The sequence below is a fragment of the Podarcis erhardii genome, assembly GCF_964252035.2.
Source record: "Podarcis erhardii genome assembly, chromosome: 12".
NCBI classification, from domain to species: domain Eukaryota; kingdom Metazoa; phylum Chordata; class Lepidosauria; order Squamata; family Lacertidae; genus Podarcis; species Podarcis erhardii.
The window spans coordinates 11961198-11977404 of record NC_138513.1 but is presented as its reverse complement, the minus strand read 5'-3'; the positions used below and the strand labels follow the sequence as shown (position 1 = coordinate 11977404).

The 16207-nt window shown below is 41.0% G+C and overlaps 1 protein-coding gene and 1 long non-coding RNA gene across 2 annotated transcripts in view; one reads left to right on the top strand and one right to left on the bottom strand.

The window, feature by feature from the left end:
- PTPRN2 (protein tyrosine phosphatase receptor type N2) overlaps nt 1–16207 on the top strand; it is a gene marked incomplete at its 5' end in the record, with an annotated part of 436031 nt that overhangs the window by 140012 nt on the left and 279812 nt on the right. The gene's annotated exons all lie outside the window — the stretch shown is intronic.
- LOC309326122 lies at nt 4598–14633 on the bottom strand. Its single transcript, XR_014150176.1, has 4 exons — nt 13357–14633; nt 10468–10550; nt 6368–6430; nt 4598–4781 (listed from the first exon to the last, which is right to left on the bottom strand). It is a non-coding gene; the product is annotated as an uncharacterized lncRNA (long non-coding RNA).

Here is a 16207-nt window from a genome sequence, read left to right as displayed (position 1 = left end):
TTAAATACAAATCACTCCTTTAGCTAAGCTCAGGTTGTGACTTGGGTACGTTACTCTTTCTCAATGATGGTTCCTTATCTGTAGAATGGAATCCGTAGTGTCCTGATTTACAGGAGTGTAATAAAGGCAGACATAATATTTGTTTTGCACAAATTATTCATAGATAATTCTACACAAGCTGCGCAATTTGTTCCTTGACTGTTTTTCCAGTACAAAATAAAGTACCAATCCACAGAAGGAAATTTATTCCTAGCTTTTATTCTGTGACCAAATAAGTTTTTTTAAAAAAATAAACAAACATACGAACACTGTGCACTGTAAAATAAATAGGTGTGTGATACATTATAACAAAATCCTGTCTTTTTTTTAACACAAAAATACAACTGCAGTAGTAAGTTTAGAAATACGAGTTCCTCAGCAGCTGATCTTCAACTTCTGAATGGTATGAACACTTCGCGTTGCTGTGGCTAATTTTAATTTTGGGTTCTTTAAAAGGCTGCACAACAGTGCAGAAAATACCATGTTTAGGAAACAAAGAACTGAATGGCTTCGTGGCCATATCTAAAATCCCATACCATCGGCAAGGGCGCCACATTTCCATACGATCTTCAAAGAAATTAATAAACACACCCGTGAGTATGGCATTGAAAAACATGTGTCCCGATTTTAATTTGTGGAATGTTGGAGGGTTACACTACTATGTTAAGTGGCATATATAAATTGTGGTAATAAGTAATTGATAAATATTACAACCAGGAAGTGAAAAAAATAGCTACAACTTATTTCCTTGCAAATTCACTTTTCATTTTACATTGTGCACCAAAACAAACCAAAAATATTGCAGGAAGCAAAACACAATCTAGCCAGGCTAACAAAAACAAAACAAATTACTGCCATTATACTCGTCTGAACCAAGAGATGCACACAGATTGTTTAAAATAATCCTGAAGCTACAGATTGTTTAAAATAATCCTGAAGCTACCAGGAAGCTAGCTTATGATCAAATCTCTATAGCAATCCTAATAAGTGATTGATGAATTTGACCATTAACCATGCCAGCTAATTAAGTGTGCCTTTTAGAACGCATCAATACGTTTGGCACTGTTCCTCTGCCTAGTTGCGACCATAGGAGCCATCTTCCTATCTTGCACCATATCTGCTAGAGTAGGGAGAGTTGGGAGCTTTTGTAATTGTGCTGCCTGACAAGCTGTCTCCAGAAACAAGCATTTGATTCTGATCACCCTTGACAGAGACATAGGGCACAAACGTCCTTTGGAAGCCTAATTTAGGGATTTTTTATCTTGTTTGAGAAAATGTGTATAGGATAAAAAATGGCCAAATAGGAAATACAAAATGAGCATGAGAGGCAAGCTACAGATGAGAACCTGGACGAGAACATAACACATTGAGAAAATGCTTCCCCATATACAGGTAAATAAAGGACCTATGTTAGGCAATGGCCTTAGGCATTTAGATGCTCTAAGCAAACTATTCAAATAGCATAATAGCATCCTTCCCTTCCTCCAGGATGGCTTCTTGAACTTCTAATGTTTCTTCCTCTTCATAGATTTCCCCCCACCTGGTCCTGTAGATCAGGCATGTCCAACAGGTAGATCACAATCTACTGGTAGATCACTGGGTGTTCCTGGTAGATACTGGTAGATCTCTGGCCCCTTAGTGATCTCCTCCCCCCCCCACAAAAATGCTAAACAATTTTGGCATACTAAAAAAGCTCAACAACTTTGGTCCATCCAAAGACAATGGGTAGATCACTGCCAGTTTGTTTTTTTTATACTGTGAGTAGATCGCAGTCTATTGGAAGTTGGACATCCCTGCTGTAGATAATTGGGGTCTGCAGAAACTCCTTCAGCATCCTCTTTCCTACAGCAATGCTACCTACTTCTGAATTTCCCCCCTTCTGTTTATCCTTAGTTTCTCAGCTCCCAGCTGCAACCAACCCCAGAATCAATTTCAGTTGCCGCCAACTGCAAATCCAAAGGTTGGATCATTACCTCTTAGATGCAGATGTCACTGGGAGGGGGGGAGCTGATTGAGCGGGTAGTGGCAGACAGTGGCGTAGCATGGGGGTGCAGGGGGGCCCGGCCGCACCGGGCGCAACACCTGGGGGTTAGGGTTAGGGGGTCAAATTCACGGGTTAGGGGGCGCAAATTACTTGCCTTGCCCCGGGTGCTGACAACCCACGCTACGCCACTGGTGGCAGACCAACTGTAGATGGACCTGAATGAAGCTGATTATCAGGCCTGGATATAGCAATGAAGCAGTCTTGTTTGCTCTGGTTAATTACTTTTTTTTTCAGGAGAAGGGACAGGGGAAATGTTTTCCTGTTGATTCTCCTTGACCTCTCAGTGGCTTTTGATAAAAATTGACTATGATATTCTCCTGGGTTTACTCTGCAGGCTGAGGGATGGAGTCAAAATATTCCAGTGATTCTGATACTACCTACACAACTCTTATTGGAGAATAGCATTGGGGGACTGCTGTTCAGCTCCATGGAACTTGTACTGTGAGGTTTTGTAGGGGGCATAGCTGTCAACCGTCCCTTATTTGGCGGGAAAGTCCCTTATCCCAGCGCCGTGTCCTGCTGCTGTCCCTTATTGATGATGTCCCTTAAATTTCCCGGGTTTCAAAGGAAGCAGCTCCTCTCCCTCCCTCCCTGCTGGCCAGAGAGGAGGGAGGCTCCAACTGTGTTGCTTGGCTGTGTTGCTCACCCAATAAGGAGTCTAAGAACGACTGGGGGGTGGAGCTTGCATGCCTTGTGCCGATCAAATCAGCCGCGTTGCCTGGGGACTCGCCTTTGCTCAGCGCTTCCCAGTGGGGCGGTTATGGTGGTTTTCCTTGCTGCATCCCCTTTGCCGGGTTGCTGCGCTGTGGGAACCACCTCTTGAGGCTTCGTTTGGCTGCTGGCTGGGCTTTCTGCCTTTGGCTTGGAGGGGCTCAGAAGTTGAACATACCTGTGCTTGGGAAATCCCTTATTTTGGCTGCTGATCCCTTATTTTCAAGGCTGCTGGTCCCTTATTTTCAAATCCTTGACAGCTATGGTAGGGGATCTATCTTGTCCCCAATTATGTAATCATTTTGTAAACGGAACCAGAAGTTTGTTGTTGCAATAAAGCCTTCAACTCATTTAAAGATCTTTTGAAGGTCTTTAATGCTTGATGGCAATTTAATAATAAAGAAAGAAGATAAGAACGATCCTTTTATTAATAATTTTTTAAAACCCTCAACGACAACCCCAGAGAAGGATTAGAATTTACCTCTGAACTGGTTGCTCTGGGGCTTCATAGTCATAGAGCATTTTGTTGATGGTGCTTAGAATGGGGACAAATACAGGCCATTCATTATTAATGCAGTTTAATAGAATCTCTATTTTGAAACATTTTTGATATGGCATGCCCAATACGTCTTTGGGGAATAGAGCCTGCAGTCCAAATGAGTTGCATAATATCTGCTTCTATGAACTGCTTTTCCATGCTTGTTGATAGTATCCCACTAATAGACCTCTCAGAGATTACATTTTTCCTAAAGACATAGCTTACCAGTATAGTGGTACTATCCAGTTTTTTTAAAATTCTAAAGATAAAGCCTTCAAAAAATGTGAAATCAGTACATATAATTTGTGCCATCAAATGGTTGTTCTTCCTTTGATGCTGCTCTCCTCTTCTATCTAAAGTACTTTATGTTCCATACCAAAGACGAGACTTCACTTTGAACAACTGGAGTTCAAACTGCATTATAAACATTTAGAGAGTCGCTGAGTATTTGCAATGCTTCATCAGAATTTTGCCTTCCGTTGGCTTTAACACTAGCATTAGTCAAAACTGTGTTTAAAAATCATAGAAGAAAAATATTTTAGCTGGATGAAAAGCATATCTGAAATACATTCTTCTCTAGCAATGTTACAGCATGGGATAATAGAGCTCAGCCTCCACAATGTAAAACTCTGTAAAAAGGACTCTGGTATATCCTCAATGTGTGGACTTACGACAAGGGGGAGTAATAGTTATTTAATATAGGCATTAAATTTATATCTCATTTATAATGCACATACTTAGATAAGGTCGATGACATTTTCTAATACTGCACTTCCGGTTTCATGTAGGAAGTGGGCAGAAAATGGCAGAGGCCCTGTGCCTTTATAATCTCAGAAGGGCCCAGTGTGGGTACAGGATGTGTGTCTCACAGCTCTCTTTAACGTTTTCTCCGGAGTTCATGGTTCTCGCACTTGTGTCTGACCTCTTTGAAGTTAACAGAGATCTGTGTCTGATCATTTTCTGGCAGCTTCCCAAGGTTTCTTTTTTTTAAAATTCAGAAATACAGCGTGAAAAAGGAACAGAATGCTGTGAGCATGGGAAGTAGCAGAAGGCTATGTGCAATTTCTGTTGCCAGTTTCGGAGCGGCCCTATCCAAGAATGCAAAAGCCTCTGTTGCAAGTGTGAATCTATTTTTATTTCATATTTTTTTTAAAAAAATATCTCATCAAAGCCTAGTTGTATTGTATGTATAAAGTAACCATGTAATCCTATGCATGTGCGCACAGCACATTGAACTCAATGAGATACTCCTTTGTGTATAGCAAGGGTAGGGAACTAGTTACTCTTCTGGACTTCAACTCCCTTCATCCCTGCCCGTTGCACATGCTGGCCGGGACTGATGGGATTTGGAGTCCATCAGCATCAGGACCTTATGTTGTGGAAAGGAGATGCCACCACTGCACCAGTGGAACGGTATCCGCATTTAGTGTGGATTAATGCATGCTCAGCCTAGCGGGGAAGAGGGAAATACACAACCATAAAATATAACAATGGAATAAGGACAATAAAATATCTTAGATTATGAATATCTTCCATCAAGGGCTAAAAATCAAAGCTCTGCCGCTCCTCCAAACCAGCCTCCATTAGCTTGAGGCTGTTTTCCTGGAGAGAGATTAGCATGTCCATTCTCTCCAGTAGTTTAAGACCAAAGACTCATTCCACCCAAGATGGATGCCTACAGATTAAACTACACATAGACTTGTGATGGTATCCTTTTCATATGATTGAAGGTAAACGCCACAAAGATACAGCCCCACTTAATGATTAAATGTGAGGCTCTCTTCTCAACTCTTCCATAGCTTCAATGGAAATTTCCAGGCAATACATCACAGTACACATACAGACACATTATAGAGTTATTTTCCATTTCGATGTACATTAAACAGTTACACTTAACATGTACTCCTCCTCTGGTCCTGCTGTTGCTACCCGCTATGCTATAGTTTCCCTTAACATGTTGCCCCAATCCAGATTTGTGTTCAGAGGGAGGAGACAAAGAGGTAGGGTGCTGTTTACTCAGGGTGGTAGTGCAGCAAAGGCAGAAGCTGTGTGACATGATCAGGTACTTGTCATACCACAGTACTGGGAAAGCCAGCAATAGAAGCTTGCAGTGCCTGTCCTTGCTCAGCCACTCATTCAGCCAGCAGGTAAGCAGGAGAGGAAGAGAAGGAGGAGAACCAACAGATGGACAGAATAAGTGAGATAGCTTTATTTTTCTCAAAGACTTTTTGTTAAGCCTTGGGTGGGTGGGTGGGTGGGTGGGTGGGTGCACAATACCCATTTCTTCTGCATTGTGCTGTCAAATTTTCTAGTTCTGGAGAATTTCTGCCGCTCTGTGTAGGCTGATAAATGTCACAGGGTGTGACTCTGGACAACAAAGCATTGCACACACAGAGGCAAGGGAAATGCACGGGTGTGTTGCAGCACTGTGCAATATGTACATGAGTTGTAAGATGTTTAGCACCAGCAGGGGCAGTGCATCCTGCTTCACCACTGGAGGCGAAATGGGAACTGCTTCCTGGCTCTGCCTGCCTCCGCCATCTCCGCCGCCAGCAGTGCTGCTGTGCCACCCATTGATGTCAATTTATGGCAAGAGCTTGCAAGATCTTATGGAGTGTGATCCTGTCCCGACTGCACTGGCTGCCAATTAGTTTCCTCACCTAAATCAAAGTGCTGGTTTTGACCTATAGAGCCTTAAATGGCTCAGGATTGCAATACCTCAAGGACCGCCTCTCCTCAGCGATCATAATCTGAGGCCCTTCTTACTTGCCTGGAACCTTCGTTTCACACCTTTAGGAGCCAGGGGGACACAGGAGTGTTTAAGGAAAAGAGAGGAAGGGGAACATGTGTTTTGTTGTTGTTGTTGTTTTGCACAGCCAAAAGCCCTTGTGCTAGCAGATCTATTTAGCTGGCTACCTTAGGGATTTTTCTTCTGCAGGCACCTGGTGCATTGAGGAGGAAGGGGCTTCTAATGAATATTTGGCTCCTGGGTCTCTCAGAGCCTTAAAAGGAGTCTGAGAAGCACTACTACCTACCTTGACTTCTCTGCTTTAAATTTTCATCATCTCTAGACTTCCTTCACACTGTTTGCAGACAATCTATGCAGAAAAATACAGTTGAATCGGAAACTGAACCACTGAATAGTTCATGTTACTACCTCACTCAGTAAAAGTGTGTGTACTGCAAATCAACAAAAAACAGCAGAAGGGGAATTCCAATTAGCTTATATTTCTGATGAAATATTAATAAAACCTCACTGTGGTCTTAATTGCTATAATTTAATACAGTGCATGGCATAAATATTTTAGAAATGTGGCAAGAGAACATTAAGATGGGGGTCAAGGGATAATAGTATACATCCTCTCTGGTTGGTTAAAAAAAAATGCACACTTCGTACATGATTGATATTTGTAGTGCTGATCCACAGAGTCATTACCATACTGTGGTAAGAAAACTATATGTTTGGATGTATAATGTAGATATGAGTATGGGAATAAATACATGCAAACGCTGAAGGATACAGAGATTTGCGGCGCCTTAAAGACTAATTAATCTGTTTACAACTTGAAGCTTTCTAAGCCAAGAGGCTCCTTCATCAAATGCAAGCCTGTGAGTGATTGGGAGCTGAACTCGTCTGGATTTTTGTCTCCTGTGTTGCGCTGTTCTTGTACATTCTCTTTAATGTTGAACTTTTGTGCGCTTTCCCAGGCAAGGAGATCTGCACACGGAAGCAGGGTCCCCACATGCCGTGGTTGTAAAACTGAAGGCATATCCAAGTAGGGATGTCGTATATCAGTGCTGCATTACTTTCAGTGGAGTACACATTCAAAAGTTCTTCCTCAGTCACATTCTCATGCATAAATACAGTCATGTGTAAATACTGTACAGAGTTGTTGTTGTTGTTGTTGTTGTTGTTGTTGTTTTACATACTTCCAGAGCTGGATTGGAGTATTAGTGATCTTTTTTTAAAATGAATTGCTACCTGCTTTGAGAAATATGGTTGCAAAGCAAGCTTCAAGTCCTTAAATACATTTATAACTGGAAAGGCATGTTCAGTTTTCCATGTGTTGCTGACAGGAGCGAGCCAGCAGTAAATCACACTGAGCAAGATGGAGTCAACTCTTTAATAGCAAAAACAGGATTTGCACAGGATTGTCAGGCCGAAGTCAGACTCCACGCCCTTCATGCCTCTCCTGGTTTAGGGAGAGGGGGTGCCACAACAATGCTGTTGAACAGCATGAGAGAGGTGGGGGCACACCAAATTTTAGCATCACACAGGACACCCCTGAAATTTGAGAGCCCAAAGTCCGTCTACGCCGAGTCTGACCAACAATGTTCACGTGGACTCCACTGAACGCATTGGAGGGAATCTTCTGATGTGAATGTGAGCATAGATTCTAAACTGGTACATCCGAAATGGCAAGGTATGATTGTGCTTTCCCTCTAAACTAGGATTGCAAATTGATTCAAACCTTGGATTGAAAAATTGTTTTGGAGGCCAGCCAGCACAAACCATAACTTGCTAGTCATCGAGCCAGGAAGTAACTAATTTAAGTGGAATGCTCAAGGTGGGAGAGAGAGGATAGAAGCTTGGGGTATATTTATTTATTTATTTACTGATAAAGTTGTATACCAATATTCAACTGTAGCTCTCGGGGCAGTTCACAACATAAAATACAATATAAAAACACAAAGTTCATGAAAAAAGCAAGAAAAAAACCCCCACAAACCAATAAACTTCCCTGTGGCTTGGCATTATGTGGAAATGGAACGAACAATAGCCTTTCCCCTTAGTATCTCTCTTCCATAGCTGTCTTTCCTTATCTCTGTGTATAAATATTTACAGAAAATAATTGGTTTCATTTAGAAAACTTTTGTGTTTGCAGTGTGTTCTGATTTGGAAGGGAAGTTAGGGCTGCTTCTCATTTGAATGCGCAACAAAATCCACACGTGGTGGCTTTTCAGTTACAGGGCAACAATCATATAGCTGAGGGTTACACCAATAAACAGTGATTGAAGTTAATTTGAAACAGGAGGGGGAGCTCTTGCCACACCAGCTTGAGAGCAGGGAGGAGGGGGAATTCTTCAAATGCTTGAAGTGGAAGGAAGGGAATTGTCCTAAAGGCTACAACCATCTTCCACTATTGGTTACTAAAGCTAGTATGGTAGTGGTATCTGGGTGCTGATTCCACAATGTCAGCTCCTGCATTCCTGCTGTCCACTGGTTACAGATGAATCTTTCCCTGATTTAAAGCTTAATTCAAAGCTCTCTGGAATCAGTGGAATGAAATAGGGCCTTCCTTCTGTGGTCTAACTGTCAAAAAACAAATGAGGCTGGAGGTGGCTTTGCAAACAAATGTATAGCGAAAGCAATATTGCAGAAGAAGAAGAAACGTGTGTGTGTGTGTGTGTGTGTGTGTGTGTGTGTGTGTGTAAAATACAAGACGTTTACACTGAATTTTTCATTGCCTGCTGATTTGAAGTAAATCCTTTTGACTTCAGCAAAATAGCCTCTTTATTAAGTCTTTATTAAGATGAGACTGTGGGAAGGAGGGGAATATAGTCAGGTGTTTGGAGAAACAGTGAGCATGTTACTGCAACCCATCTTCATTTTCATCCAAAAGCTTTATGGCAGATCTTGTTACTAGGGGCATCTTTGGCAATAAATATTTTTGTTCTCACAGTAAATAGATTTTGCAAGTGGGTGACCTTGTGCATTAAATGTGTAACTCATGATTTAGTAAACCAGTCAGTTGAAATATTGCAAATGTTTCCCCAACTCTGGCTGATTCTGGTTGTGCCAGGAGGCTGCCTGCAGATGAACAACAAACAATAGGCTAGGTTATTACTAAAATGGACCCGGAAAGTGAGGCTTTATTTGATGTGGAACAGATCAACAGCTAAATACAATATTGAAACAGATGTGGCCTTTTTCTTTTTTCTTTTTTGCTGGGGGTGGGTGGAGAGGTGTTCATTAAAATTTGTTGTTTTGCAAAGAAGGTGCGGTGCATTTTTAAATGCATGATGTTTCCCAGATCAGCCCTTTAGTTGTTGGACTGCAACCCTGACCACTGGTCATTGTATTCTGGCAGTGGTCGATGAGCATGGAGTCTGACAACATCTGGAGAAAGCACCAGGTTGTGGAAGGCTGCTCTAGATGTATAACTAACCTCTCCAAAGTAGAAATATATTTATGTATAATAGTAAGCCAAAAGGCATATTCCAGTCCTATTGCGAAGGTGCTGATTGAACAGCCTTTGAACAGAACAATTTTGCATCTGAAATATCATCAGCTGGGTTTTTAGAACACAACAAGATCACTTCTTGGGAAGTGAAACTTCCAGCCTTGAATAAGTCTCTTCTGGGTCTTCCAATTTTCTTCCTCTGCTTCTGGTCTTTGTGGCAATTTAATACAATTTATATATTTTAAATAGTGCATTAGTAATTATTTTAACTGAGCATTTACAGGGATACTTTGGGCTATTTTTGTGGGGTGGGATATGTAAGACCCACCTTTTATCTATATTAATGTGTTTTTAGTCTTTTATTGGTTGTGTTTGTTTTCATTAGCTTTAATGTAAGGTAAAGCTTTAGGCCACTTTTGTGATGAAAGGCACTAACAAATATAACCAATAAAGCTGTATTTTTCAGCAGGTTTCTTCTACCCCCTGTAAAATTGTATTTTACCAGATCCAGGCCGCTACTAGAGGAATGCAGGATGTTAAACATAGAAATGCAGTCTAACCCGAACTGGTTTTGCAGGCAGAAGAGGTCATTCTACTCCCATTCACCTACTATATTTTCATTCAGACTTGAACAATCCAAGTACATACCGTTTCATCCCCCTAAAGTAAGCAGCTCTGGATTGGAAAACCAGCTGTGAAATCAATGCTACCTCGAAGAATGTGGTTCTGTAGATAAAAGTCAGTTTCCTGACTCCATTCTTCGGCCACATGTCCTTTGCAGTCCATTCTGTGTGACCAAGGAGTGTGCACTGCTTTCTCTCAGGTGCTGCAGCCTTGGGGGGGGGCAGGTTCTGGTGCTGGTGGGGGCTGGAGCAGCTAAAGAATGCCATTGCTTCCGCCACACTCCCCAAAGCAGCCTCAAATCCTTTTCAGCTACCAGCAATACTTACAATGCCTATACTTCATCCTCTGTGGTAGTCTGACCCATCAGGTAAGCATTACGGGACTGCTACTCCACAGCAGGTAGAAGGGCCTACACAGAAGAGAATTGCACAAAGGAGGCTCTTGCCATAACAGGTTTTAGCAGTATTTTGCTGTGTTATTTATAGCTGTCACGGGTGAACCCCAATTCAACAGGGCAAGACCTAGTGACCATTAAGCAATTTTGTTTTTGTGTGATACACACACACACACACACACACACACACACACAGTTTAGAATATTCATTTAATATTCATTTAAACATCCTTAAAACAACCTTAAAACATCAATAATTTCCCTTCTCTTCCTGTGGTTCGTTTTGCATAACATAAATCCCTGCATATTTTACATAAACTAAACCATTCGTTATTCCATTATTACCTTCCTATAGCAGGTTACCAAACATTTAAAAAGGAGAGATATAGTCAATATGGGAGACTTCAAGTACAGTGGTACTCGGGTTACATACGCTTCAGGTTACATACGCTTCAGGTTACAGACTCCGTTAACCCAGAAATATTACCTCGGGTTAAGAACTTTGCTTCAGGATGAGAACAGAAATCGTGTGGCGGCAGCGGGAGGTCCCATTAGCTAAAGTGGTGCTTCAGGTTAAGAATTGTTTCAGGTTAAGAACGGACCTCCAGAACGAATTAAGTACGTAACCAGAGGTACCACTGTACTCTGATATCTGTTGGAACTCAAATGCTATCAAGAATGTAAGGTCCAACAAATTACTCCATTGCCTCACTGACAATTTCATTTCCCAGAAGCTTGAAGAAGCAACAAGGGTATCATTTCTCTTGGACCCAGTTCTTCACCAACAGGGAGGAACTGATCAATAAAGTGAAAGAACTGGGAGGAACTTTGGGAGGAAATGATGAGGTACTCTTAGGTTTCATTATACACAGGAAAGGGAAAGTTGAGTGTAGATGGACATGTACTCTGGAATTTAAGAAGGTTGATTTCAAAAGAAGAGAAATACTGTGAATGTTGTGTATCTTTATTTCAGTAAGGCTTTTGATATTTCATTAAGGCTCATAATATTCTTCTGGAGAAGCTGGTAAAATGTTGGCTAGATGAAATAGCTGTTAGGTGGATTTGTAGCTGGTTGACTGCCTTAGTTAGACCTGGAGTACTGTGTCCACTTCTGGGCATTATAGTTGAAGAATGATATCGGCAAGACGGAACATGTGCCTCTAGAAGATGGTGAACAAGATGATCAAGGGTCTGAAAACCAAGCCTTATGAGGAACAATTGAGGGAGCTGGGTGTGTTTAGCCTGTATAAGAGGAGACTGAGAGGAGATATCCTAGCCATCTTCAGATATCAAAAAGACTGTCACATGGAAGATGGAGCAAGCTTGTTTTGTGCCGCTCTGGAGGGTGGGACCCAAACCAATGACTTCAAGTTTCAATGAAGGGTGGGACTTCAAACCAATGAAATTCTGACTAAACATCAGGAAGAACTTTCTGACAGTATGAGCTGTTCGACAGTAGAACAGGCTCCCTCAGAAAGTGGTGGACTCTCCTTCATAGAAGGTTTTTAAGCAGAGGTTGGATGGCCACCTGCCACAGATGCTTTAGTTGAGATTCCTGCATAACAGGGGGTTGGACTACATGACCCTTGGAGTCCCTTCCAACTCTACAATTCTGTGCTATTATTATAGCTTTTTAACTAGCTAAACCTAATATAAATGATCAATGGGATTTCTTTAATCAGTGGTAGTTGTAAGTGAAGTAAAATGCTGATGTGAAACTAGTGATACAAATCTTTTATTATCTACTTGTAGCCTTCACAGTGTTTGTCATGTCTCCAGAAGAGCTAAATTAAAAGCTCCACTGAGATCAGCAAAAGAAGCCTTAATTCTGCCTTTCCTGTGTCAGTTTTACTGGATGTAGTGGCCTTTATGGGACCAGTACAGTGAAAATTGCTGTAAACAAAAACCCCATTTTAAATTACTCAAGGCGTCAAGATACAGATGGGGGGTGGGGAAATACTTCCAATAGACTGGAGGGTGAGACGTTGCTATGAAAAATTATATTAATGCAAAAGAGATTGAAACAATATCTAATTAAAATCACTTGAAAAATGACTTGAAAATTGGATTTGACATAACATTTACAAGGCTGTCACTATTATTACTGTGCAGCTTAGCCTTTTTGTGCCACCGTTTTCATTGCAGGTTTGCCAGAGATTAGAAAAGAGACAAGTGAGCGATAAAGGTCTTGCATATTTCCCTGAGTTTGAATGGAAAAGGAGGGGCAAAGATAGCTTTTCTCTGCAACCTTTTGGCCTCGTCTTTGACAAATAATCCCTTTGGATATGGAAAAAGGAAGCATTTCAGTGTTGCGCCTGACCATTTAAGTCAGCCACATTGTCACTTCAATGTCTGTAACATATAGCTCATTGGCGGTGGTTTTTAAATTATTAATCTCTCTAGTATAGTGTTGAAATTGGAAATAAAGCAAAGACCAAATGTGCTATGCCCAAAAGGAACAGGATGGCAGAGGGAAACAATGTCACGTTATGAGAAATCTAATCATTTATACTGACTGTAACTATGACCATTTGCTAGAGAGTTAATAGGACCAGCCATAAGCCTTGGCACTGCCTGGTCCAGGTATGGTCTATGTCCCCATCACCCTCAACTTCGTCTGCTGTCTACACTGCTACAAATATTCCTAATTTCACTCATCTTGTGCCAGCTTCCTGCTTCTCGGCCTTTTTTTCCACCCCAGAGATTGGCTGGAGCAATTTTACAAATGCTTTAAACCTGGGATGTGGAACTTGGGGCCTTCAAGGTGTTTGGGGGTACAAATGGGATAAAATCCATTGGTACTACACTCCTATGGTGGTACCTATTTCTCTAGGGCAGGGATTGCCAGCCTTTTAGGGTCAGTAGGAACTCTGAGGTAGTCCTGTGGGTGCCAGTCATAAGATGGCTGCCGTAGGGGGTGTGGCATAATACAAAATGGCCACCAAGAAGAAAAACCAAGACTAGACCACAAAATGGTTCTTGAATGCTCCCCCATCTTGCTCCACTACACTTGCTCACAAAAATAGAAGCTCCCCCCCCCTTTCCTTGTTCAGAATGGGAGGTGGAGTTGGCGTCCAATCTTGGCATCCAGTGAAATGTCAGAGTGTTTGGGGGAGGCAGGTTTAATGTAGGAAAGCCTGAGCAAACTGAGGCTGAGTAACTGAGCAGGAGAGCAAAGAATCTCATGTACTGTGCATTTTCGAGGGGATATTTACTGAGACTTTTTGCGGGCACCAAACTGATAACCCCTGCTTGAGAAGAAGCTAATCAAACGAATGTATTGTTGTATTTTTGCTTTTAATTACCTGTTTCTGAATGACTGTGTTTTATCCATTCGCCTTACCTAAACAGACCTACTGGTTTGTATTAAAAATTAGCAAGGCAAATGGATATTAGCTAAATTACATTTACCACCCAATGTGGTGAGGCATGAAAACTTATTTGATGTTTGTGAAGCAGTTTCATATCTTCATATGAGAGGAAGAAGTGGACTATACAAATGTCAACTATTTATTCCAAAGGAGCAAATATACCTAACATTTCAACTTCTCCTGCAAGGTAAACGCCCAAAGGATGCTGAAATGTCAGTGGTTTCTTTCTCTCATTTCAAACCCTATTTTTCACTTTGATAGTGAAGAGTGTGAATTCAGACATAGGCTAAAGCAAACAAGTAAGTCAGCAGTGCTTAAAGTGAATTGTTTTGACAGATTAAGAGGTCTGGCAGAAAGCTCCTCTTTGGCATCGTGACCCAGAGTGCTTAGTACCCAAAAGTTGCCTAATGATGCATCGCTTGATGTGGTTACCAAACATTAAGCCATCTCCTCCTTTCATAAAATGGCAGTACAGCTGGAAGGGCTGTAACGGTCATCTATCCCAACCCAACGGAAGGCTCGTCTTTGGCAGTGAAACAGAAATAAATGCATTTTTAACCTACGAGAGCCAGTCTGCTAATGGCATTTGCATTAGCCACTGAAGAATTTCTCACCCCCCTCTCTCTCTCTCTCTCTCTCTCTCTCTCTCTTTTTATGCAGTCTCATTGAAGTCTGCTGCATATTCTGATGTAGTTTAAGGATTTCGGCTGTTTTTTCTCGTGAAATGGTTTCTCTCCACCCGTCTCCCACACGCCACTGAAATAAATTACGTTGTTCAGAAAGTGCCTCATCTCTCCTTTACTCAGATCCAAGGCCCTGTGCTGTGTCAACCTCTACCTCTCTGAACACTCAGTAACCCTCCAGTCGTGCCGCTTAATAGAGCAAAGCCATTAAGTTGTCCCCATTGTAATTTAGATCACAGAAGAAACTTCTACATATTCTTCCAGGTTAAAATAACTGGTATAAAGTGAGCAGGCGATATTATTCCACTGTAGCTACGTGCTTAATTATATGGAATTGTCAAGTGCAAAGAATTATTCTGATAAATTAAAATACTAATTAAATAGACTATTGCCGAATTTTGAGAACATTATAGGGTTCCACTTCTTCAGGTAATTTGCATATCCTTCATCTACCGAATTTAATTTTAATGGACTTCTTTTTGTGTGTTCAGAAACCCTTTTGTCTCATGAGGAGATTTTTTAAAAAAGGAATTCATATGTTGTTCATTGCCTTTCCTTAAAATAGCAGCTCACTTTTTTTGCAACTTCCCTTGCAATGTGTGCTATCTTCATTATATTTTAAATAGTTGAGGGAAATGTTACATAGTACAGGTGTATTTCTACGATTCTGTTTTTGTTTGTTTTGTTTTTTTAACCATGAATTCTGTAAGTAATTGTTTCCCAAGATGTCTTTGACATTTGAGCAGAGAGCAAAATTTCAGCTCACAAATCTGCACACAGCTGTTTTCATACCATATAATCTTTTTTTAAAAAAATGCCTGATGAACCCACTTCTATCCATATTTCTTCAGATGTTCTACTATGTCCAGTGTGACTTAATATCTTAGCAAATGTGTCGAGGACTATAGCCTTAACTGAATACTGTCCATTTTTTCTTCTCACAGTTATCAATACAAACCAGGATTGCCACACCAAAACTTAATGCATGTTGTGAAAATTGTGCACATGCTTTTAACATGCCATAGATCATTCAAATAATTTTTAAAGGGTGTGGTTTTCATTTTTCCACAAGATATGTTTATGAAACATTCAGTTGCGTTCTGCTTTTTACCTTAGATTTTCTATTTGAATGAATAAATCTGTAGTTTTTGACATCTCACAGGTACCAACACAGCTTTCCACAATATCTCCACACTATGAAAGGATTGGTAACGCCCACCCCCGATCTCTTTCGCAACACTTTTTATTTCTTACAGGAAGGGGATAAAATTTCACAAGGTAATCTATAGTGTCACTACCAGCAGCATTAAACCCTTCATTTTGGGGACTGCAGACAGAGCTTTGAGTAGTAAAGTTAAATCCAGCACACTACACTTTATTTTGATAATGCCAAGGTAATCTTGATTTGAACACCTCCTAAAAGGTGTAACAGGTGTCATTTATCTTCACTTCTGCCTTACAAGGACTTCAAACCATCAATTCATAATAATGAAGGAACACGAATTGCCATTATTACTTCCATCAATATGAGCTGGGTCTAGACACATCAGAAAAGCGTTTCAGTTTAAAGCGTTGTAAATTTAAACAGGGAAAACAGGGAAAAAGATGGGACTCCACA